Source organism: Dendrobates tinctorius, unplaced genomic scaffold (genome assembly GCF_039654945.1).
Source record: "Dendrobates tinctorius isolate UK_male_01 unplaced genomic scaffold, ASM3965494v1 ptg000192l, whole genome shotgun sequence".
Classification (NCBI taxonomy): Eukaryota; Metazoa; Chordata; class Amphibia; order Anura; family Dendrobatidae; genus Dendrobates; species Dendrobates tinctorius.
In genome coordinates, this window is record NW_027361859.1 from 8,887,896 (window position 1) to 8,914,636 (window position 26,741).

The 26,741-nt window shown below is 44.4% G+C and overlaps 1 pseudogene; it reads left to right on the forward strand.

The window, feature by feature from the left end:
• Positions 1-26,741, forward strand: part of LOC141055963 (uncharacterized) — a 231,667-nt pseudogene that overhangs the window by 190,815 nt on the left and 14,111 nt on the right.

The window sequence follows — 26,741 nt, forward strand, 5'->3', positions numbered from 1 at the left end:
CACTGTATACGCCGTACATACCACACACACACACTGTATACGCCGTACGCAACACACTGTATATGCCATACGCACCACACACACACACACACTGTATACGCCGTATGCACCACACACGTATTCACCTCTAGACTCCGGAGAGAGTGGACGTGCCTGTCTGCTCTCTTCAAGACGGAGGGGAAGAGGAGATAATACTAACGCTGTGCTACTGGCAGCCCATTGCAGCAGCAGCTACTCGGTTTGTTTGTTTCTGTTGGACTTTCTTCTGGACTTTCTTTGGACCTTAGGAACTTTGATGGACCCCTAACTTTAACCTTGGATCGAGGGATGTTTTACACCCTGTTGATCGCACTGTGGATATTTTGGACCCTAGGAACTTTGATGGACCCCTAACTTTAACCTTGGATTTATGGATGTTTTACACCCAGTTGATTGCACTGTGGATATTTTGGATCCTAGGAACTTTGATGGACCCCTAACTTTAACCTTGGATTTATGGATGTTTTACACCCAGTTGATTGCACTGTGGATATTTTGGACCCTAGGAACTTTGCTGGACCCCTAACTTTAACCTTGGATTTATGGATGTTTTACACCCAGTTGATCACACTGGGGACATTTTACATTCTGCGGATCGCACTGTTCCTGCATGACGGACCATTGTGGGAAGGTTCCCTTGGACATGCAGCTCTGGATTGGCACCCGGATCTGCCACTACTACATACATCACCCACAGGTACATGCAACTCCTAAATGGATACATGTGATGCGCAGTTATTAGTACGCTTGGACATGAATCTAAGGCCGGGGTCACACTAACCGGCGCAAAATGCGGTGTGTAGTTTACAGGCGTAATACGGATGAATGACCTCTAAATAGTGCTCCATAGGCCATCCGTAAGCAAGGTGCGGTCGCGCATTTTGCGCATGTGAGCATCCGTATGTAATCCGTATGGCGAGATTTTCTCGCAGCCTTGCAAAATGGACATTTAACGGTTTTGAGGCCTGCAAACTATTTAAATCATTAGCCTGCACCCTATTTATTGGCTCAGGAACAGGTGGCTGCCTCCATTCTGTCCATTTGTGACCTTGCCTTCACTAGGTGTGTTGGTGTTGTATGTGCAACATGGCAGAGGGTCTGAGTTTCAATACAACTGAGCAGGTTCTCTTCAACTGGCTTTTGTCACGGCGCTTTGGGCAACCACACCCAGTGATAGTGGATCCCCGGAGGAGGAGACACATGTGGGTCAATCCACTTTTGAGGCAACGACTCACAAGAGGTCATTTTCACCGCCTCTATTCTTCTCTGCGGGAGCATCCGGCTAAATTCTACCAATACTGTCGCATGAACATTGCCACATTTGATCGACTCTTGGAGACAGTGCGCCCTGGGATAACCTTTCAGGACACAAGGATGCGCAAAGCTATATCTGCAGAGGAGCGACTTCTACTCACAATACGGTATATACTACCAAACCACATTCTCTACGTTCATAATGTGTGGGCCAAAGTATGTATTTTTGGCTTATTGGACTAAGTTTAATGCCCTCATCTTATTCCACATATGTTTAAACTTACATACCAGAATGTTAGGTCTAATATGTACTGAATATCACTTACTCATTGTGGAACCAAATATGTGTGTGGTATTCTATCTCAATTCCTACCAAGTTTGGTCGGCATGTAAATGATTTTTTTTCTCTTTATGCATTCTAAAATTATCCATTTCTGTTGTTCTTCAGCTTCCTGTCCACTGGCCTGTCTTATGCCGCCCTCCACCATGAGTTTCTCATTGGAAGATCTACCATTTCTGGCATAGTCAGGTCAACATGTATCGAAATCTGGACAAGACTCCATCAAGTCGTCATGCCCAAGCCCAGGATGGAAGACTGGTTGAGGATATCAAGGGACTTTGAGGAGGAATGCCAGTTTCCTAATTGTATTGGGGCCCTTGATGGAAAACATATCCGGGTGCGTAAGCTGCCGAACTCTGGCTCCCAATTCTTCAATTATAAACAATATTTTTCTGTTGTATTGTTGGCTCTGGCAGACCCTCAATACAAGTTTTCTAATATAACTTCCTACAATAAAAATTGATTGGATAAAAAAAAAAAAAATACTTCCATAATGGTTCGGCGGCTACGCACCAACCAGTTGGATCTACCACCACCACGCCAGCTACCAGGTTCCACTGAAGAATCAGTCCCTTATGTCCTTGTGGCAGATGAGGGATTTCAGTTAACGCGCAATGTCATGAGGCCATATCCCTGCCGCAACCTTGACCACAGGCGCAGAATTTTTAACTTGCACCTATCACGTGCTAGGCGACTGGTGGAGTGTTCCTTTGGCATTCTTTGTGCCAAATGGCGGGTACTCCAGTCTACCTTTCAGCTGAGCGAACAAAATGTTAATGAAGTTGTTAAAGCCTGTGTGTTTCTTCATAACTTCACCAGGATACATGATTGTTCCTCCTCTGCTGGTGTTGTGCGTAGGCCGGACAATGTGCGTAGGGTGAGACCACCTATCTACCCTCAACGTAGACCGCTCTCTGGGCTCAAAGTGCGTAATATTTTCACTAATTACTTTATCTCACCTGAGGGGGAAACTTCTTGGCAAGAGCATGGTGTGTCTGTGTTATAAATTTTGGTTTTATGTGTGTCTAAATATATATATTTATACCCCTTCTGATTCTATGACTGTTTTATTGCATTGGTAAGCGTATGTTAGTATGCTGACACTGTTTTAGAGAAATCACAGATACGTAAACTGTAGTAGACAAATTTTTACTTTTGCCTTTTTTTTTTTTTTGTTTTTAAAGGCAAACATAATATTGCCATATGCAAACTATGGCAATGGGCCAAATTGCCCTTTTTGCATAAGAAAACTTTTTTGAAAAGTAACATTTTCAAACACACAAGAAAAAACCCAATATGCAATAACAACATTGCTACATGAGAGATTTTCCATACAAAGGAAAAAAGAGGTAGTCTCCAGACCCAAAATTATTGCTAAAAGATAACACTCACATTTCTTCTGAATGTTTTCCAATCATCGTAATATTCTACCATGACAGGCAAGGCTACCTCACGCCTTTCAGACAGATATTACCTGTCTGTACAAAAGAGAATATTTCACCGCGCTATACTGTAAAGTGAAAGGATGACAATACACTACTCACTTGTTAATGCCTAGGAAAGGCGTGCTGGCCTTAGTGAAGTAGTCACCTTTTTAGCTAGCAATCTATAGTAACAACTCAAGGCGACCAGCCTTCAGAATATCACGCTCTCTCTATGTCTTAACAAGTGAGTAGTGTATTTTCATCCTTTCACTTGACCAGTATAGCATGGTTAAATATTGTCTTTTGTCCAGACATGTAATATCTGTCTGAAAGGCGTAAGGTAGCCTTGCCTGTCATGGTGGATTATTAATTTGATTAGAAAACATTGTGAAAATATGTGAGTTTTCACGTTTTTAACAAACTTTGGTGAAGGAGACCACCTGTTTTTTCCTTTTGATTGTTATTTGTAGCACCAGTGAAACCGCACTGGACATTTCCTGGCATCAGACTGATTGTGGACAGAGAATTATAAATTCTCATACGTTGGGGAAGGAGAACGCGGAAGAGCAGCCTGGGGTTGCTGCTGGCTACTGTGCCCAACATCGCCCTGTGTGGGGCCATACTGATGCCCATGATGTGGGAAGTGTCCTGCCTCCTGTGAATGTTGGGGGTACTGGCCAGAGTAATAATGGGGAGGGGCATCTTGTTGGCTGTGGTAGGCACGTGGCTCATACCCACCAAGATAGCCATATCGTCCCCAACCTGGTTGGGACCAGCCTCCAACACTGGGTGGGAACAAGTGGCCATATTGGTGGGGTTGGCTAGAGGCAGACATTTGTGGCTGCTGGATTGAAGGTTGGGTAGTGGGAGGAAGGGGGTGAGGTGTAGGCCCACGTATTTGAGGCTCCTCAGATCCTGCTTGAGCATGCATTTGTGGGGGGTGCCTAAGGCGCATGAGATTTCTTGGGAAAAGCTGCCACCTCAATATATTCAAATAATTCGTAGGGGGTATTGGGGTATGTGCACGCATCAAGCAGGATCTGAAAACATCCTCTAATACGGAGCCTGACCTCACAGGAAAGGGCATGGAGATAATTGGCCAGGCTGCATGAGTATGCCTCCTCCCCATCATCACTATTTACTCTGGCTAAATAATTTAGGACCCCAGTGTCCACATTAGTGCGGGTATCAGTGGCAGGTATTTGCCGCCTTCGGCTTCTTCCTCGCCGGGATGTGGCAGCAGGCTGTGGGGAGCCCTGGATGTGGCCAGTTGGGCTGCTGCTGATGTTGCCCTGCTCCTCTGCTCTTTCTGATGCTGCAGCAGCACCAGATGTTCCTGGTGGTGGGCTATGGGGCGCAGGCAGTGGCACTTCCTGACTCGAATCTTCTGCCATGCTCCTAGTAGGGGGCGAAGATGGGCCAGCCACCTCTTCCCCTGCAGACACAGGGTCGATGATGGGGTCGGTTTCGGAGCCAGTTCCTCTGTCCGTCAGGTTGGACTGAGTTCTGTTATGAAATAGAACAGAGCCAAAAATAACTAAATATTTTTGGCCCTGTAAAGTATCTGTGTAATGTGGTGTGAGGTATCTACTTACGGTCTGAGATCCAGAATTGGGGCGAGGAAGGAGAGGTGGTCATAGTATATGTACTTTCTCTTCACGTAGCCCGCATCCCCACTCCTGGACCGCTGCTGACGTTCCCGGCGGTATTGGTCCCGGATGCTTCGCCAGCGTCTCATCACATCTTCCACTGCAATGTGACAGGAAATATTGTCAAATACACATATTTGATAGGTCACTTTTGCTACCAGTAGTCTAGGCATGGGGCCTTCTGTGGTGTGCTTTCTACCCATGGTGGCATATCTAATTGGGGCATACAAGCCAGATACACAGGGTCACATTAGTTGATGTATCAAGTAACTACACTTAATAACTTGTTTGTCTTGGAGGATGAGGAGCTTGTGGCCTGACCCAAATTATGGCACTGTCAAACCACGTGTCACATCAAAATCTAACGGCCTCATGAGGAAAAAAGTAGAAGCACAGAAAAGGGGGTGCTGATTCTATATAAATTTTTAGGTGTGCGGTAATTTTACTCATTTTTTGAGTTGTACTTACTCATTTTCTGCTGCTCCTCACGTGGCCGATCACCAAAGTCATGGAACATCTGCCTACATATGCGCCTCCATGACGCCTCCTTTCTTGCCCGGTTGGCATAATGGGCATCACGTTGGTCCTATATTTCGGGACGCTCCTGCACCAGGACAATTAGCATTTCCACATTAATATAAGTGGACGCCATGACGCTGCTGTACTCCATGGAGGCGTACTTCCTGGATGTCTGGAGCGCTTTTTGAGCTCATTTGCATGTATCAGCTTCCTGATGATGGATTGTGCCATTTCCTGGCAGCAGCCAAAAGACCTGCGTATTTCTCGCAGGTCACACGTGTGGTCCGTGTGTCATCCGCATTTTTTGCGCACCCATAGACTTGCATTGGCGTATTACGGGTGTAGTACGCTGACAATTGCAGCATGCTGCGATTGGCACGGTCCGTAGAATACACCCGAGAAATATACGGCTGTTGGGAGCAAACCCATAGAGAATCATTGGTCCGTGTGTAATGTGTGCTTTTAGCGCCTCTCACTCGGCCGTATTCCTCGCCAGTGTGACCCCGGCCTTATACAGCCTCTGTCAGCTATGGTTCCTCAATACACACAGCTTCTACCTTGGTGGTTACTGAAGCAGCCATCTGTGTACAGAGGTGGACACGGGAATCAATCAGTCAAGGTGAGGACTGGAGCGAAGGACAGGGTCACTGATCGGCTGGCAGTCCCTAAGCCCGTCACTAAACGTGTTGTGTATTCAAGACATCGACTTCTTGAGCTGAGCAAGTTGAAGCCTTCTCCGGCTGTGGCCATACCACAGGTTCCCTGTGAAGTGTGTAGACCTTTTAGAAGCTGCAGAGCAGGAAAAAATTTGAAGTCCAGGAGAAGAAGGTTTAAACCATCAGTACCGTCAATCATCATGGGCAATGTGCGCTCGCTTGGAAATAAGACGGATGAACTGCTAGCTCTGTGTAAAGCCCAGACAGAGTTCAAGGAATACAGTCTTATGTGCTTTACAGAAACCTGGTTACATGGGGACATTCCTGATTCAAGTGTCTCAATCCCAGGGTTTCAAATGGTTCGGGCTGATAGACACAAAGCCAAATGTGGTAAGAAGAAGGGTGGGGGGGTTATACTATATATTAATAACAGATGGTGTAATCAGCGGCACATAACTTTTAAGGAAAGTCACTGCTGTCAAAACATTGAACTCCTAGCAGTTGGCCTTAGGCCTTACTATCTACCTAGAGAATTCTCCATTTGCATTGCGATAGTCATGTGCAATAGTCATGTATATACCTCCATCTGCTAGCCAAGAGGCAGCTAGGGAAGTACTGTTGGGGGTGTTGGCTCGCTTCAGACAAAGCACCCAAACTCGTTAACATTAATCTCGGGATTTTAACAGAGTCATGATCTCAAAGGCTCTTCCAAAGTTCTATCAATATGTTAAATGTGCAGCAAGGGACAGCAGTATATTGGATCTCCTCTATGCAAATGATAAAGATGCCTATTCATCGTCTGCATTACCCCCCCCCCGGGGAAATCTGACCACAACCTCATATTATTGTCTCGATTATATCAACCTGTTGTCAGCAAACAACCAGCGACAATAAAACTAATCAGGAAGTGGTCTCCTGCAGCTGAGGAAACTCTGCAAGACTGCTTTGACCTCACAGACTGGAAGGTGATATGCGACAGAGGAGAGCATGATGATGTAAATGATATTGTCGGGAGAGTAACTGATTACATAAATTTTTGTACTGTTACTGTAGTACCAGTTAAAAAGATTCAATGTTATGCAAATAACAAGCCTTGGATTACAAAAGAATTGAAATACTTACTAAATGAGAAAAACCTGGCCTTTAAAATGAAGGATACTAAGAAACTGAAATTGATACAAAGGGACTTAAAGGGGAAAATTAAAAATGCTGAGGAACGATCGGCAGCATTGACATTGTGAGGAAACAGTTTCATAAACTAGTCATTGGCAAAGCAGCAGGGCCTGATGGCCTCAGTCCACGTGTCCTAAAAGCCTAAAAGTGTGTGCAAACCAACTGTGTAATGTCTTTCAGCTCCTGTTTAACAGGAGCCTACAATCTCAGAGAATACCAGTGCTATGGAAGACCACCTGCCTGGTGCCGGTTCCCAAGATCACCTTTCCAACTTCCCTACATAACTATCGTCCAGTGGCCTTAACATCGCATGCTATGAAGTCGTTGGAGAGAATAGTACTTACCTACTTGCGGCCAAGGGTGAGAGCCTACACTGACCCCCCTGTAGTTTGTGTACCAGCAGAAATTGGGGGTGGATGATGCTGTAGTGTCTCTGCTACATACAATACATTCATTATTGGACAATGATGGAACTGCAGTACGCGCCATGTTCTTTGACTTCTCTAGTGCTTTCAATACCTTACAGCTGCTCTTATTACGAAATAAGTTGACTGATATGGCAGTGGATGAGGGGATGGTGAACTGGATAAGCGACTACCTGACGGCCAGGTCGCAGTTTGTAAGGATGGAGGAGGTGGTATCTGGCAGTGTACAGAGCAGTGTGGGAGCCCCTCAGGGTACAGTGCTGTCGCCCTTCCTCTTCACATTGTATACAGCTGACTTTCAAATTAAATCCGATTTCTGTCACCTCCAAAAATTCTCAGATGATTCAGTGATTGTAGGGGACATTGTGGGGGACCGGGATGAGGAGGAATATAGAAGCGTGGTTTCTGACTTTGTGGATTGGTGCCAGACCAACTGTCTAGAACTAAATGTGAAGAAAACCAAGGAGATGGTGGTGAGTTATAGAAGGAAAAAAGATGACTACTTACCGATCACTATTGCTGGCCAGGAGGTGGAGATGGTTGAGACCTACAAATATTTGGGGGTTCACCTTGACAGCAAACTTGATTGGAGGTTTCATACAGAGAAGATTCACACGAAGGGAATGAGCAAACTGTACTTTCTGCGGAAGCTCAGGTCATTCAATATGTGCAGTAAAATGCTGGAAATGTTCTACCAGTCCATTGTAGCAAGCGCCATCTTTTTTGCTATCATTTGCTGGGGCAGTAGTGTGCAAGTAGCTGACACTAATAAGCTCAACAAACTTATCAAGAAGGCAAGTGTGGCTGCTGGCCTCCATGTTGACTCTTTTGAAGAGGTAGTGGAAGATAGGATTCAAAAGAAGTGCAGGGCTATAGTGCACAATAATACACACCCACTATATGGGCAGTTCTTGAATCAGAGGAGCACATTCAGCAGCCGTCTAATCCTACTAAGGTGCAAGAAGGAGAAAATCCGGAAATCGTTTGTGCCTACTACCATGGGGATGTATAACAATTCACTAAGGATGAAAGATGGCTATGACCTAGGGACGGCGCACTAATGTAAAGGATCAGAGACTTGTGTACCTTTGTTTGTTACGTATTGTGGTTAGTCATGGGCAGGATCTGTGTCTAGTAATTACTCTATGTAATGCTGTTTGTAATGTAATGTATTAATGCTGTTCGTAATGTTTTGTTTGTAATGCTGTTGTAATGCTGCTGTGATACCATAATCTCCCTCGGGATCAATAAAGTGTATCGTATCGTACACACGCACACGCTATACGCCATACATCTGTGTTACTGACATTACAGCAAGTGATTGCCGAGGATACATTTTGTGAGGTAAAATATTTTATAAAAACAGTCATTGAAATATTTTACCTCCCAAAATGAATCCTCTGTGATCCCCTGCTGTAATGTCAGTATTGTCTTTTGCTTCCTCCCCTGCCCAGGAGATGTGGTATGCTCTGTACCCGGTCAGACTCAGACAATTTTTAAAATGAACTTTCGTTCGTGGGAAAAGAAGAGATGACATGAGAGGAGAAGACAGCAGATGGGGGAGAGAGAAAGCGCACAGGGGTGATAGGGACAGCACATTGGGGGAGAACACAGCACAGGAAGGAGAGAGACAGCAGACAAGGGGGATAGCACATGGGGTAGACAGGTCAAAGAAGAGATCACAGACGGGAGTAGTCAGCACATGGGAAAGAGAGAGTGGATCTGCTGGTGTAGGTCTACTTTGTTTTATCAAGACCAAAGTCAGCACTGCCGTCTACCAGGAAATTTTAGAGCACTTCATGCTTCCCTCTGCCGATAAACTTTTTGGAAATGGAAATTTAATTCTCCAGCAGCACTTGGCACCTGTCCACACTGCCAAAAGTACCAATACCTGGTTTAAAAAATACAGTATCACTGTGCTTGATTGGCCAGCAAACTCGCCTGACCTTAACCCCATAGAGAATCTATGGGGTATTGTCATGAGGAAGATGAGAGACACCAGACCCAACAATGCAGACGAGCTGAAGGCTACTATCAAAGCAACCTGAAGTTCTATAACCCCTCAGCAGTGCCACAGGCTGATCACCTCCATGCCACGCCACATTGATACAGTAATTGATGCAAAACAAGCCTCAATCAAGTATTGAGTGCATTTACTGAATATACATTTCAGTAGATCAACATTTTGGATTTTAAAAGCGGGTGCTATAAAATATTCTAATTTACTGATATAATGACTTTTGGGTTTTCAAAGCCATAATCATCAACATTAACAGAAATGAACACTGGAAATAGATCACTCTGTTTGCAATGACTCTATAATATGAGTTTCACTTTTTGTATTGAACTTAAACAAGTTAACTTTTTGAAGATATTCTAATTTTGTGAGAAACACCTGCATTTGCCAACAGGGTGCACAAAAATAAAATTGTGCAAGGCAAAATGCACTATAGAAAGTGCTTTAGAAGAAAAAGTGCTGCAGTGCTCAAACAAAAAGTGCAGCTGTGCTAGGTACTGCAGGGTATAAAGGGTTAATCCAAATATAATAAATTATGTATGCCAAGATGCAGAGTACTGCAGTGCAGTTTAGTAATATAAGGTGCTGCAGTGCAAAAACCGCTATAAACATTGAAAGGCAAGTAGATAAAACTATCAAAATAAAACGGGGCTACTCATACTAAAAGGCTAGCGCTGAAACGCACGTAGGGACCTGGAGCACGTTTGCATTTAGATATGAGTAGCCCCTTTTTATTTTGATAGTTTTATCTACTTGCCTTTCAATGTTTATAGCGGTTTTGCACTTCAGCACCTTATATTACTAAACTGCACTGCAGTACTCTTGGCATACATAATTTAATCCTGCAGTACCTAGCACAGTTGCACTTTTTGTTTGAGCACTGCAGCACTTTTTCTTCTAAAGCACTTTCTATAGTGCATTTTGCCTTGCACAATTTTATTTTTGCGGGATTAAGCTGTGGTCACACGTCGCGTTTTTTTCGCAGCGGTTTTTTGCTGCGAAAACGCAAAAAAACAGCATCCCATGCATTCCTATGGGATTCCGCAATGCTGTGCTAATGCTGCGGATTTTCTCGCGGCGAAATCGCATCGAGGAAAAAGCCGCAGCATGCTCATTAATTTTGCGGAATCGCGGGGATTCCGCCCACATAGGAATGCATTGTTCTGCTTACTTTCCGCATGTGGCTGTGCCCAACATGCGAACAGTAAGCAGAACATTTGCGGATGGTACCCAGGGGGTGGAGGAGAGGAGACTGTCCTCCGGGCTGTGGGTACCATATCCCTGTAAAAAATAGAATAAAAAATCAGGTTATATTCACCTTCCGACGTCCCGCGCAGCCTTCCCCGGGCCTCAGCGATGCTCCCGTTCCCTGTAATGCCTTGCGAGACCTTTGATGATGGTGCGGTCTCGCGATACTGTAGTGATCCCTATTCCTCACGAGATCGCTACAGTTTCGCGAGACCTCGACGTCATCAAAGGTCTCGCAAGGAATTAGTGGGAACGGGAGCATCGCTGAGGCCCGGGAAGGCTGCGCGGGACGCCGGAAGGTGAATATAACCCGATTTTTTTATATATTTTTTATTATTTCTAACATTAGATCTTTTTACTACTTATGCTGCATAGGCAGCCTCAATAGTAAAAAGTTGGTCACACTAGTCAAACACTATGTTTGACGAGTGTGACCAATCTGTCAATCAGTTCTCCAAGCGATACTACAGTTCGCTTGGAAAACCCTAGCATTCTGCAAGCTAATTACGCTTGGAAATCGATAGTTTTTCTGCGGGAAAATCGCGGGAATTTAAAATGCAATTTTTCCGCGGAATGGAATTCCCGCGGTAACTTCCGCAGGAGTTCCGCTACATGTGCACATAGCCTTAGGGCTGTGCTGCATGTTGGCAAATCCAGGTGTTTCTCACAAAATTAGAATATCAGCACTTTTTCTTCTAATGACTTTCTGTAGTGCATTTTGCCTTTTTTTGCACAAATTATATATTTGGACCTACATAGAAGACGGAGTATAACGCCATGGAGTCAATAACAATAATTGGTTATAATGTCAAAAATTATTTGCTCTTTATTAATACAGGTGCATAAAAAGTGTACATTATAAAATACAATTATATGATCAGATGTCGGATATGACACTACAAAGAGAAGGGGATGGATGCACCGCACATGTATGGTAAATGCAATAATACAAAAAATAAGTTTACAAAGCCCCAAGAAAATGCATGAAAAATAGTACCCACGCAAAAAAGTCTCACACTTAAACATCTAATGCCCCCCGATGAAGTCTAGCGCGAAACGTGCGTAGGGGCTTTGGGGCTGGACGCTTCGCACATGCACTGTTTTCATGGGTAAGCATGATCACCTTTCTGCAAAATCCCCCATGCTTTTTCTGCACACAGCACTTTATTGCAAAGCATTTGCATGAATTCGCTATGCTTTGTGCTATGCACTTCATTCTGATAGCAACATTAGATGTTTAAGTGTGAGACTTTTTTGCGTTATACTCCGTCTTCTATGTAGGTCCATATATTTCCAAGGGAGTTGCCTTTTTGTTCATTCCATTATGAACGCCCTTTTTTCAAGATAGGAAAAAGTACTGTGTTCATTGCTATGTTGGACTATGTTAAACAAATTATATATTGTAATATTATTACACTTATCACGTAATTCTTAATTTTGCACTTTGAGATATAGAGTATATGGTTGTTGTGCAAATTTAGCACTTTAGTATTTATTATATATATTATTATTTTTTTTATATATATATATTATTCTTTGTTACTCATGTAATATGTCATTTCCATTACATTGGAATAAGGTATATTATACTTATTATTTGTATGGGTTTCCATGTCATCACATTGTAATAAGGTATATTGATAGATTTATCACATTTATTTGGGTTTCTAAGCAATATTATTATTACACTTGCTCCATTTAATCAGCTGTTTATAGAATTCTTTTAGCTATAATATTTTAAATATATTTGTATTATTAAAAATATTGCTAGTAAATTTATATGAATTATATTTGGTTATATTCTTGTCTTTATAGCACAATTTTATTTTGGAGGATTTTATGCTAATTGTGTACGTGCCAATTTTGTTGTTTATACAGTTGGTTTCTCTTCTGATTATACAGTCCTAATCCCTGTCTAAAGATTGGATCATGTCACTCTCTCCCACTATAGGCTAAAATTCAGATTACTCGTGATACAAACAGCAAAGCAAACAATTAGCCTTAGAAGGGCTGTTAGTATGATTCAGCACCAGTATCAACACTACAGGCCTCTGACTCGTTCTACTGTGCACACACCGGCCTAGACAAGCACTCCCTCCTTCCAATACAAAGTGTCACAGAGCTGTGCAATGATATCAGTGTGCTGAGCTGGTCGGCGCCTCTTCTTTTTTAACCCCTGATGTCACAAGGCCAGCCAATCACCATAATACTGAGATGGCTACGGCATTACAGTGATGTGCACACAACCCCGGCATGCTTAATGGCTGTTTAACAGGCTCCTAAAATGCGTGGTGGGGATTTGAGTTTTACATAGCGCACCGCCCCACGCTCGCTGAGTAACGAGTACATCTGAGCACCGTGATTCTCGAGTGATAACCGAGTATCACCGAGCACGTTCACTCATCCCTAGGAGATACACAATTTTTTTTCTGTGAAAAACAGCCGGCATCCTATTAGCGGAAGCGTCCGCCTAGACAAAGAAAGGCAGATCAACCTCAGGGTAGCGAAGAACAGGAGACTTAAGGGCCTGTCACACTAAGTGATATCGCTATAACGTCACTGGTTTTTGTGATGGTTTTGTCTGATACTTACCTCCGACCGGCTCCCCCGCTGGTTATCGCTGATCGCGCGAGAACGGCCTGGACCGTTTCTCGTCGTCAGCTTCCTGCTGTGACGATGAGCGACGAGCGTGGAGCCGGGCGGGAGGACGCAGGATCGCCTCATCTGACAGGTAAGTAGCGACCCCCGTCCCCAGCGATGTCGCTGGTGAGATCTGCCTGTGTGGCAGCTCACTAGCGGATGCACCAGCGATCCTGACCGGGTCGTATCGCTGGTCGGGATCGCTGGTGCATCGCTAAGTGTGACAGCACCTTTAGAGAAAGCTGTCTTGAGATCAGAAAAAGCATTTACTGCCTCGGCTGACCAAGTCGAATAACCTTTTCTCTTGTTAGTCATGTCAGTTAGATACTTGGCTGTGACTGAAGTGTTTGTAATGTTAAAAATATTAAAGAAACAAATTTGCAAAGCCAAGAAATCTCAGTAACACTTTCAGTTTACTCAGTTAAACCCAATCAAGGACTGCGTGGACCTTAACGGGGTCCATGCGAAACCACAATGCAGAAGCCAAATGTGAAGGGCAAATAATGGCGGAAATGTCACTGACTGAAGAGGAGTTTCCGCCTCTGATCATGTGACCCCTGACTCCTCCCCTCCTGTGACCTCATCCCAGGTCCTGTGCGCACAGAGCAGCCATATATGTGGAGTGCGGCTCTGCGGGTGGAGGTAGGTGCTGGAGATTCCTCATTACTGGGCTGGGGGGACATTAACCCCTTCAGCACTGAGGAGACTCTTTTGGGGTCTTTGTTGCCCCTTTATAAGAATCATAACGTTTCTATGCTGTTTCCTGTAATAGATACACGACCCAACTATGGGAGACAGGGAGGGAACGGATTATTCTCATAGTACAGGGCCCCTTTATTGGCCCCACACAGTGTAATGCCCCTTATCCACCCTTATCCTGAATGTATGAAGCCCCCCACACAGTATAATGTTCCCCCAGTACCGTCACCCCCCATACTACAGGTTGCCCCCCACACAATATCACCACCCACCTCAGTAAATTCACCATTCCTGGTGCAGGAATAGATGACCCCGGGACACAGCACCGACCTCCTGGGTCAGGTTCCCAGGTCTGGAGATGTGGCCCCGGGCCGGTGCTATAGATGTATGAGGGGCTGTAATCTGCGGTCTGATGTGTACATGTAATGGAGACATTCTATCGTTGCACTGAATGTAGCTGTGTTTTATCTTGTTTGTTTTTGCCTTATAATTATAATGACATAATTCTAGGACTTAAGTGTTAGGCCCCAGCTGTCATGGCGATATATATTGATGTGTCGATGGGGAACACAGGGCTCCTCCTCTCGGTGTGCCCCAGATATAATGGAGGAGGCTATCTTCTCTCTCTGTCTCATAAAATAACGGAGGCTCTTTTCAATTACCTTAGATAAATAAAATGTCTTCATCAAGAATGGAGAATGTTCTCTTTCTCTTTTGCTGAAACTGTGATGTTTATTTTTCTCTTAAAACTTTTTTAAGCACCTCTCATCAGTGTGATCATACAACATATAAGCCTCTGATGGCTCCGGTGATGCACTGTACTACTGACAGCCATCTCTCCCGACTTCCCCCCCATACACACATATATTCCAGCTTTCCTGTGGTCTGTATGAGAGCGTCGCCTCCAGACTCCTCTAGTAGAGGATTATCTACAGGAAGAACTAACGGATTAGCCTCTGAAATTCAGGATGCCAGATCCTTCTCTGCCCTGACATCATCTATTGGGAGGCACTGCTGGAGTGAATGAATTATTCAATGAAGATGATGAGGAAAATCCTTTCTATTCACAATGCATTTCAACGCCGTCTCGGTGTCTTTTTTAAGTGAAAAAAACAAATGTCATTGCCATGATTTATGTCTTTCTACATCAACATTTCAGACCATTTGGAGGCATCAGGACCATGGATCAAATCTCATTCACCGGATAATAAAACTTTCACACTCCTAATCTATGAACTGTTCCAATATTTACAGCCACAACTGTTTCTCCCTCTCCCATAATGATAGTTCTGCTTCACGTCACTTGTCTTATCTATTGCATTATTTCTGTGCCTTGTCATGCATAAATGACTCTTCAAATTTTGTATTAGTCAATGCCTGATGAAGAGACCTGAGTAGTTTTGAAAGCTTGCAATTTGTTACCATCTTTTCAGTTAGCCATTAAAAGGTATCAACCACTGAGGAATTCTGTCTACTGGCTAACACAGTACAAATATTTATAACTTTCCTGTGTAAAATATTGTATATACTCATGTATAAGCTGACCCGAGTATAAGCCGAGGCACCTAATTTTGCCACGAAAAACTGGGAAAACTTATTGACTCAAATATAAGGCAAGTCTGCATTGTCCCATCATCCCTATCCTGGTATGCATGGTTCCTCTTCCCCATCCTTTTATGCATGGCTCCTCATCCCCATCCTTGTCAGCATGGCTCCTTATCCCCATACTTGTATGCATGGCTCCTTATCCCCATACTTGTCTGCATGGCTCCTCATCCCCATCCTTGTCTGCATGACTCCTCATCCCCATCCTTGTCTGCATGGCTCCTCATCCCCATCCTTGTCTGCATGGCTCCTCATCCCCATCCTGTTATGCATGGCTCCTCATCCCCATCCTTGTATGCATGGCTCCTTATCCCCATCCTTGTATGCATGGCTCCTTATCCCCATCCTTGTCTGCATGGCTCCTCATCCCTATCCTTGGGTTCATGGTTCCTCATCCCGATCCTTGTATGCATGGCCCCAATGAGGAAAGCATAAAGAAAAATCCTACTTACCTTCTTTGCGTGCCCTCGCAGCATCTTGTTCTGGTGCCAGCTGCTCCTGCGGCCAAACAATCACATGTCCCCGTTCATTAAAGGAATGAATATTCACTCCACGGCTATGGGAGTGGAGAGAGGTGAATATTCATAACTCTTAAGTAGCACGCACCCGTGATAGCCTGGCAGCTGCTGGAAACTGGCGGCTGTGTCTGACACTGTGTGCACTATAAGAGAAATTAATATTCACTGCCAGTGCAGTGAATATTAATTTCTCTTTAGCAGCAGGCACAGGCTCCTGCCTCCAGTGACCCGCTGCTCAGCCACTCTCCCTCTCCCACCATGTTCTTGGACTATGACTCGTGTATTAGCCGAGGGGGGCGTTTTCAGCACAAAAAAGTACTAAAAAACTTGGCTTATACACGAGTATATACGGCAGTAACACATTAATGATTCTCTGTGACTCCTGTGCAACCACTACTTAAGTCATCCACCACTCTGTATTTTTTGTTCAGTCTCAACAATCTTGAGATATCAATTAGTTTCCAAATCAATGGCCATCGAAACCAGTTGATGAGCATGGAGGAGATGACTTAGTTAGCAATTCAACTTGTGTTCCAGTCTGGTACGTCACATGAGAATAGAACAGCTAAAGATTATATCTCCTTATATGTTTCCCCTCATTATCTTCAGTAATTGTATTAATACATGGGATTCTCTATGATGTTATATCGGCTTATCTTCACATTCAGGTTCCTACAATTTTGGATATTTTTCAGTGGAGATCTATATGTAGAGAACTTTTCTCTTTCACCCATCAAGAATGGACATGAACAGTAACAAAATTGAGGAGAGGCTATTACACCTCACCCTAGAGATCCTCTTCTGGCTTACTGGAGAGGTGAGAGATTCTGATGACCTCACATTACATCATTCTTATCTATGGGAATAACGGATGGACCGAACTGGAGAGGTGAGGACTCTGGAAATGTCTGTAGTGAGATTTATTAATGTGTCTCTCCATAACCAGGATTACACAGTAGTGAAGAAGACCTCTAGTGAGCGCTGTCAGGACCCTGTGTCTGAGGGATGGAGAAGACCCCTGAGCCCAATAACAGGGCCTCCACCTCACCTCCTGATACATGAGGACATCAATGACCAGAAGATCCTAGAACTCACCTACAAGATGATTGAGCTGCTGACTGGAGAGGTGACACTACTGGGAATGCTGGGACATTATAAAGTAACGCTATGAAGGAATCGGGGGTGATGACGGTATCATTGTATGTGTCAGGTTCCTGTAAGATGTCAGGATGTCACCGTCTATTTCTCCATGGAGGAGTGGAAATATTTAGAAGGACACAAAGATCTGTACAAGGACATCATGATGGAGGTTCCCCGGCCCCTCACATCAACAGGTAATAGACAGGACTAAATACACACGGCCAATAATTATCTGTATGTAAAGAATGAATTCAGTCTCTATATGTGTTTCCTCCAGATCTATCCAGTAAGAGGACAACACCAGAGAGATGTCCCCGTCCTCAGGACTGTAAACAAGAAGATCCCAATGTTCCTCAGAATCATCAGGTAGATGGAGAGAAGGTGTCATGAGATCTCCCCATGATGTGTAGACGGCTGTGAAGGTCTTGTGCTCAGTCATGTTCTATCCACCAGTATTATATGTTTTATACTTGTGTAATGAGAACGGTGGAGATGGCAGGATTAGAGCTGATCATAGATGTGACTTCTCCATCTGTCTGTGACTTTTACAATATTTGTTTCAGGGTGAAGATTTGACCCATATTAATACTACAGAGACATACATGACAGGTGACAAGTTGTGTAAAGAGGAGATTCCTACATATGACTACCCAGGTGAGTAGTAAGCATTAAAAGCAGAAAAGTCACAGATTCTTCTCAGTCACCGGCTGTGGCTGCTTTATCGGTTGTGTAGTCCTGCCATATCACAATCGTGATCACCTCCTTGTCTCTACATCACAACATCCCCCAACCCCACCCCCCAAAAAAAAATAAACCTGGGAGATACACCTACCCCCTGGGATTAGAGGATGCTGATCGTTATTTGTCCAGATCTGTAAACTACAAAGCCAAAGGACCGCGTACGTAGAATGTACGAAATCGCTAGAAGAGAAATATTATGATGGGCCTGTAAGAGAAAGAGGAGGGTAATGATGCTGTTGGCTTCCTAGATCCATTATATCTTATTGGATGAATCTCCCTTCTCTCCCTTCTGTGCTGCTGAATGTGCTCATATGGTCCCTACGAGACCAGGTCCAGTCTTTCTGGGTCAAACTTCACTTTTATGATCGACAACATTAGATGTGCAGTGAGGCCAAGTGTGAATTTTTGTATAAAAAATTTCCCTTTATCCTGAGTTTTCATTTTCTTTTAAAACCAACTAACTTCAAACAGGATTGTGATAAACTATTAAAAATCATTACACCTGTGCCATGATATATCTGTAAGCTGTGCGTGGCTGATGGCTGTAATATACATTTATTCACACCTGCAGGAGATGTGTTGGCATGGCTCGAGCCCTGGTTTCATGGCATCATTCCGCTTCATAAATTACATTGTTTTTGATCCTAAGGAATTTGGATCACTGTACAATCGCTCCTGAAATGGGGGGCACTAATAGTTTCTCAACTTACCTTTTCAGAACACATAGGTGTTCCAATTGTCCACCCTAAATGAGTGCAACTCTGGTTTAGTATTGTAGTTTCCCCCCCCCCGAATATATCTACTTATTGGGCATGTAATATGTTTTTTTGTCCTGTGTCTCCTTTTTTTACAAGTTTGTTATGTATGATATATCTGATTGTGGTTGGATTCGCCTGTGTCACTTGCAGTGAGTGGAATACATATTGAACACATTTCCAATTTTCTAACTAAATATATTTCTAAAAGTAGTATTGAAGTGTAATTTTCACCAGATGTCTGTAACAACCCATCCCACCCACACAGGCAAAGGAATCAAACCATAGATGTCCATAAAATAAACTGTACTAATGGAAACCTGTCAGCAGGATTGTGCACAGTAACCTACAGACAGTGTCAGGACGGCGCCATTATACTGATAAAAATTATACCTTGGTTGATGAAATCCATTTTGTGCTTGTTTAATCTTTATTTTCAGTTTTTAATTAATGATATGCTTGTGCTCCGGGGCGGGAGGTCTTCATGTGGTGCTCTGCTTGGATATTCATACTGATGGCTTCTGACAGGTCACTGATCCCTCAGTGACCTGCCCTCTTGTTTGCATAAGGAATACCTAACATACTGAAGGTAAAAAAAAACCTTCTGCAGGCAGGTGCCAGCTGTGTTTAGTGTCCTAGTAATAACTGTTCTTGATGTTATTAAGCAAGTACAAATTAAAAAAAATCAATTTGAAAATGGCGCCCGCCGCGCCTGCGCAGTAGCAGTTATAGGTATTCATTATGCAAACTAGGGAGCAGGTCACTCAGGTATCAGTGACCTGACAGCAGTCTGCATTATGAATACCTAATCAGAGCATCATATAAAGAACCCCGGTCCAGGCCCGCCCCGGGGCACGGGTATATCTTTAACTGAAAACTAAAAATAAAGATTAAACAACAACCACAAGACGGATTTCATCAATCAAGGTATCATTTTAATCATTATAAAGGCCCCAACCTGACACTGTCTGTAGGTTACTGTGCACATTCCTGCTGACAGGTTCCCTTTAAAATGAGATAATACACAGGGAAAAAGTATTTAACACATGAAGAAAGAGAGGTGCAAAAAGCCATGGTAAATCATGATGCCAGCAGAAATCTAACAGTAAGCAATCCTGCCACTGGTTCAACTGATGGCCTATAAAAAGGTGTCTAATTACCAAGGTGCACACAAGGAAGATCTCATGATGGATAAAACCATTGAGCTGCCTCAAGACCTCCGCAACCTTATTATTGCAAAACATACTGATGAAATCGGTTACAGAAGAATTTCTAAACTACTGATAGTTCCAGTTAGTATTGTTGGTGCTATAATCCAGAAGTAGAAGGAACATAATTTCATCGTAAAACGGCCATGGGTTGGTGCTTCTAATAAAATTTCAGACAAAACAAGGACTACCTGTAGAGAGATACAGAAAGACCTGGAATCAGCAGGTACAATTAATAATAATTAACAATAATTAATGCATTCTTCCTCCATGGAGTGTATGCACGCTCACCACGCAAGATTCCATTGCTAAAAAAAAGGCATGTTGAAGCTCATTTAAAGTTTGCTTAACAACATTTAGACAAGAATGTGAAATACAGGGAGAACATAGTCAGATGAGACCAAAATTTAACTCTTTAGATTCCATAATATACACCTCCTATTTGGAGGCCAAAAGGCACCCCAAAAACACCATAGTGACAGTGAAGTTGGGAGGTGGGAACTTCATGGTGTGGGACTGTTTTTCAACAGTGGTTGGACAAATGTACCGAGAGATTCTTGATAAAAATCTGGTAGATCAGTGGTTAGCACTGTTGCTTTGCAGCACTGGGGTCATGGGTTCAAATCCCACCAATGACAACATCTACAAGGTCTTTGTATGCTCTCTCCATGTTTGTGTGGGTTTCCTCCTCCCACACTCCAAAGACATACTGAAAGGGAAAATAGATTGTGAACCAAATGGGGACACCAACGCTAATGTTGGACTATATATGTGTGAGTAAAAATAAAATATTTTATAGATATCTAGTGCTTTGGATGGGATTTTACCGACATCAGGTAAGAATTTCAAGTCAATAGCATCTTTAGAAATGTATTTAATTAGAAAATTGGTCATGTGTTTAATACTTATTTCATCCACCGTATTTAAGTCTGTAACTCCTTGGTAGTATTAAAAAAAGTCTCCTTTACCTCTGGAAAATTCCCAAGCTCTAAATTTAAGATAACCCAGCTCTATTAACAAAAGTTTTCTTCAAGAAACCCATCTGACAAAAAATATTGTCCTTACAATAGTTTAGATTGCCAAGAGCCACCGCGCCTCATACTCTAAATACTCCAGAGAGGTTTCACCACTAGTTACTCATTTGTAGTAGTACCCAAAATACTCTGGCTTAACCACTTCCCGCAGTCAGTTCTCTGTTCCTAATCAGGGCTCATTTTTTGTATCTGATGTGTGTCACTTGATGTGGTGATAACTTTGGATGCTTCTTCTGATTCCAGTGATTCTGAAATATTTACTTTATATTTCTGGTAATTATAGTTTAATGTATTTTGTATTTTTTTAAAACACCGGAAAATTGCCAGATTTGACAAACATACAGTGAAAAGTACAGTTCGGGTCAGAAATTGACATGGAACTTGACTCCTGACCCAAACCCAATAGGTGTCAATGGGGACCCAAACCTTGGTGCTGTAAAATAGTTATAGTCAGGGCTAGGGGGCTACAAAATGAAGCTACATGGGGGTAAGAGCAGGACAATTGCCCTGCAAACAAATGTGTATAGGGAAATGATTTAAAATAAGACAGAATAAAAAAAAAAAAAAAAATAATCTTGAACCAGGAGGTGGAGGTCCAAGTGGAGGAGGTAGACATGGCGGAGTAAATGGAAGAGGCAGTTGGGGAACAGACTTAAAATAACAGAATAATACAAAAAATAACAATTTACAACCATAAAGTGGATGTTCAAGTAAATGAGGAGGTTGAGGTGTAGGTGGACGTGGCATGGGAGGAGGAGGTAGCCAATACTGGGATTTTTTTTGAGGGGGATACCCTGTAAGGCTACTTTGAGACTTGCGTTAGGAGGCGCAGGGCCGCCGCTACGCGCCGCCCCCCGGCCGCGCCTCCTTTAGTCAGCTCCTCCTCTGGGCGCATGACGCTGCATGCGACGGGCGTACCCTATATTTAGCGTTGGGTACGCTGGCCGTGCGCTGGTATGTTTTTGCCAGCACATGCACCATTTTTGCGCTGCGCCGACGTGCGCCAAACGCACCTTGTTGCATTTTTGTGCGCTCGGCGCAGCGCAAAAACATGCCAGCGCACGGCCAGCGTACCCAGTGCTAAATATAGGGTACGCCGGTCGCATGCAGCATCATGCGCCGAGGAGGAGCTTAGCGGTGGAACTGCGATGAGCCTCCTAACGCAAGTCTGAAAGTAGCCTAAACAGGTAGTGTAATAATCTGCTGGCCAATATCTGTGTACACAGGCCTTTTAATACTGTGCACTTTTTGTGGTTTAAAACAATGTGGAGAGCAATAAACAGAGGATATGAGCTTATTGCTGCTGGTGGTGATGTAGCTACTGCAGGGAGAAAGAGGACATGGTAGATCTGTGCTTGCTACCGGGGTTGTGGAGTCAGAGTCATGGAGTCAAGGTCGATATTTGTGGAGTCGGTCGATATAAAATGGACCGAGTCCAACTGCTAAAATACCTAATAAATTGGATACAGATGTTCAATGCAGTGTGTGCTGTAAATTTTTAAATAAGAATTTGGGAAAGTTATGAAATGTCCTATAAATGTCTATTCTATTCCTGATGTAAGGATGTAATCTTTTAGTTCAGATGAATCTGTGCTGCACTTTACATACATGCTCATTAGGGAGCAGTGCTGTGGAGTTTAGTCCAGAGTCAGGAAAATTGAAGTGTCATAGATTTGGCTTACCGACTCCACAGCAATGCCTGCTACGTGCCCAAATACAACACCTTCCTCTACTGCACACAGGCAGGGCCAACATTAGCGGAGGCAGACCAGACAGCTGCCTAGGACCCCTGCTCCCCCTAGGGGCCCCCAGCCAGCGGCGTGCCGCTGATAGCGGCACATCACGCAGCTGCTATGGGGCCTGTGAGTGGCCCGCCTGCCTCCAGAGCCGACTCCCCCTCGCGCCTCATACAACTGCTCTGATCAGTGTAGATAGAGAAGGCTCTACAGAAAGCCATGCCCACATGTGAACAGCGCACCACTTTGACTCCATCCCTTCCCGTCTCCATACACATGTGCCTAACTCTGCCCTGTGTGTGACATCAGTGGATGGAGCACGAGGCACGGAATGGCGGCGGTGCTGGAACTGCTGCTGCAGGAGCGGGTGACGGTTGACGCGGTGCTGCACTGGGTGACGCACATGACGCAGGTAGTGCCGGGCCATACACGTTATCTGTGGCCTCTATGTAGTGGGCACGGCGGTTATGTGCCTGTGCTCTGAGTGTGGAGGGAGTTTTACCTCAGGAGTTAGCGTCAGCTGCGGCTGTAGACAAGTCTATGGAGCCTGCCCGCTCCTGTGACTGCGGTACAGGCTGCTGGCACTGTATATGTGCGATCTTCATGCCAAGTACAAACCCCCCTATGTAAAATCCCACCGTCACCTCATATGGGTCCGCTGAGGTCTATAGAGCTACATCTCCTTGGTGACATTCAGAATGGCAGCAAGCTAAATGATATTCTATGGGGAGATGGGCTGTATTATGTTCTATGGGGGGCTACATTATATTCTACTAGCTGAAGAGCCCGGCGCTGCCCGGGCATAGTAACTAACTGTGGTTAGTTATAGCAAATTATATTTATCCTCCATCCCATAGTCCCGTGCCCATATACCCATCATACATATGCACGATCCCATAGGCCTGTGCCCATACACCCAACATACATATCCTCCATCCCATAGTCGAGTGCCCATATACCCATCACACATCCTCCATCCCATAGTCCCATGCCCATATACCCATCACACATCCTCCATCCCATAGTCCCATGCCCATATACCCAGCCATCACACATCCTCCATCCCATAGTCCCATGCCCATATACCCATCATACATATCCACCATCCAATAGGCCCGTGCCCATATACCCAACATACATATCCTCCATCCCATAGTCGAGTGCCCATATACCCATCACACATCCTCCATCCCATAGTCCCATGCCCATATACCCATCACACATCCTCCATCCCATAGTCCCGTGCCCATATACCCATCATACATATCCTCCATCCCATAGTCGAGTGCCCATATACCCATCACACATCCTTCATCTCATAGTCCCGTGCCCATACACCCATCATACATATCCTCCATCCCATAGTCCCGTGCCCATATACCCATCATACATATCCGCCATCCCATAGTCCCGTGCCCATATACCTGTCATACATATCCTCCATCCCATAGTCAACCATTATGACATCATAATGAGCGGCGGGACTTGCAACCTATGATGACATCGGCGTTGCAATGGCAACCATTATGACATCATAATGAGGGGCGGGGCTTGATACACACACACTTTTTCCCCATTATGTAGATAGGGGCAAAATTGTTTGGTGAATTGGAATGCGCGAGGTTAAAATTTCATCTCACAACATAGCCTAGGACACTCTCGGGGTCCAGATGTGTGACTGTGCCAAATTTTGTGGCTGCAACTGCGACGGTGCGGATGCCAATCCCGGACATTCATACATACATACGTACATACATACATACATACACACACTTGAGCTTTATATATTAGACTAGCTCAAGAGCCCGGCGCTGCCCGGGCATAGTAACTAAGTCTAGTTAGTTATAACAAATTATAATTATCCTCCATCCCATAGGCCCGTGCCCATATACCCATCATACATATCCTCCATCCCATAGTCCCGTGCCCATATACCCATCACACATCCTCCATCCCATAGTCCCATGCCCATATACCCATCATACATATCCGCCATCCCATAGTCCCGTGCCCATATACCCGTCATACATATCCTCCATCCCATAGTCCAGTGCCCATATACCCATCACACATCCTTCATCCCATAGTCCCGTGCCCATATACCCGTCGTATATATCCTCCATCCCATAATCCAGTGCCCATATACCCATCACACATTCTCCTTCCCATAGTCAACCATTATGACATCATAATGAGCGGCAGGGCTTGCAACCTATGATGACATCAGCGTCGCCATGGCAACCATTATGACATCATAATGAGGGGCGGGGCTTGATACACACTGTTTCCCCATTATGTAGATAGGGGCAAAATTGTTTGGTGAATTGGAGCGCGCAGGGTTAAAATTTCGCCTCACAACATAGCCTAGGACACTCTCGGGGTCCAGACATGTGACTGTGCCAAATTTCGTGGCTGTAGGTGCGGATGCCAATCCCGGACATACATACATACACACACTTGAGCTTTATATATTAGATGGGCTGTATTTTATTCTATAGGGGGCTGTATTATATTTATTATATTATTTGTGGGGTGATTGCATCATACTCTATGAAGGGGCTACATTGTATCCTATGGGGGGTTACATTATACTTTATGAGGGGGGCTGCATTTATATTCTTTGGGGGTTAAATTATATTGTATGGCGGGGCTATGTTATACTCTGTGGGGTGGCTGCATTATATCCTGGGGTGGGTGCATTATACTGTATGTGGGCTGCATTATACTATATTGAGGACTATGGGGAATACATTATAATGAAGAACTATGGGGTGCATTATACTATGGGAAGTGAATTGTACTACATGGATGTCTATAGCGGTGCATTATACTATATGGAGCACTTTGAGGAGTGTATTATACTATATGGAGGACTGAGCAGTGTATTTTAATATATGGAGGACTATGAGGAGTGTATGATACTATATGGAGGACTGAGTGTTTTAATATATGGAGGACTATGAGTAGTGTATTATACTATATGGAGGACTGAGTGTGTTTTAATATATGGAGGGCTATGAGGAGTGTATTGTACTATGTGGAGGACTGAGGAGTGTATTATACTATATGGAGGTCTGAGGAGTGTATTTGTTAGGCGTCGGATTTCCGGCGCTGCACAGCGGGAATCCCGAGCCTTGCCTCCGATGGTCTCCCATTCCTTCCCAGCCGCAGAGGAGCTTGCTCAGCAAACTCGTCGGTCCCGGCGCTCTGTCCAGACCAGCTCCGTGGGTTTGCTTGCTGCTGCCACCCCTGGTTCAGCTTTGGCAATGCATGCTGCTCAGCAGCAAGATCCTCCAGGGACTAAGTCCTCATGTCGGGCCACTGAGCATGCCTGTGGAGTGATCTCCCATTGGAGATCAAAGGTCATGTGCTCAGGTCCTGCTCGTGTTCGGATTGGCCCATCCGAGAAGCAAGGAGGATCACGGACGCCTGCGGCTATAAAAGGTTCGCATGGCCGCTCGGCCATGCGCTAAGATAGACTCAAATAGTTTGGTGTGTATGATGATGGATGCATGTATCTGGTGTCTGACTCATTATGAAACCCCTACCCTTTGATACGTCTGTTGTTAGGGTTTAGAGTCTGAGTCAGCGCCTGCTAGTGGCTAGCCTGTAGGCCACAGTGCATACCGGCCGTCTGCACACTTGCACACGCCATTTATTTGATCCCTGTTGGTATGGCAGTCGCGGTGCCGGGCGCTAGCGGTCTAGAGGGACTTCAGTCCTGCTGTCTAAGGGCTGAGTCTTGTGACGTTACGCTAGCGCTTACTCTGCCGAACTCTGTGAGCGAAAACAGGCTACGGCATCTATTATTTGCGGTAGTGCGGCTCTAAGTCATAAGAGTTCACCTCGGTACACCTTGGGTGAGGTTAACCCCGTGTGTGCCGTTATTGCACCGCCATATCGCGTCCGCCATTACCGAGC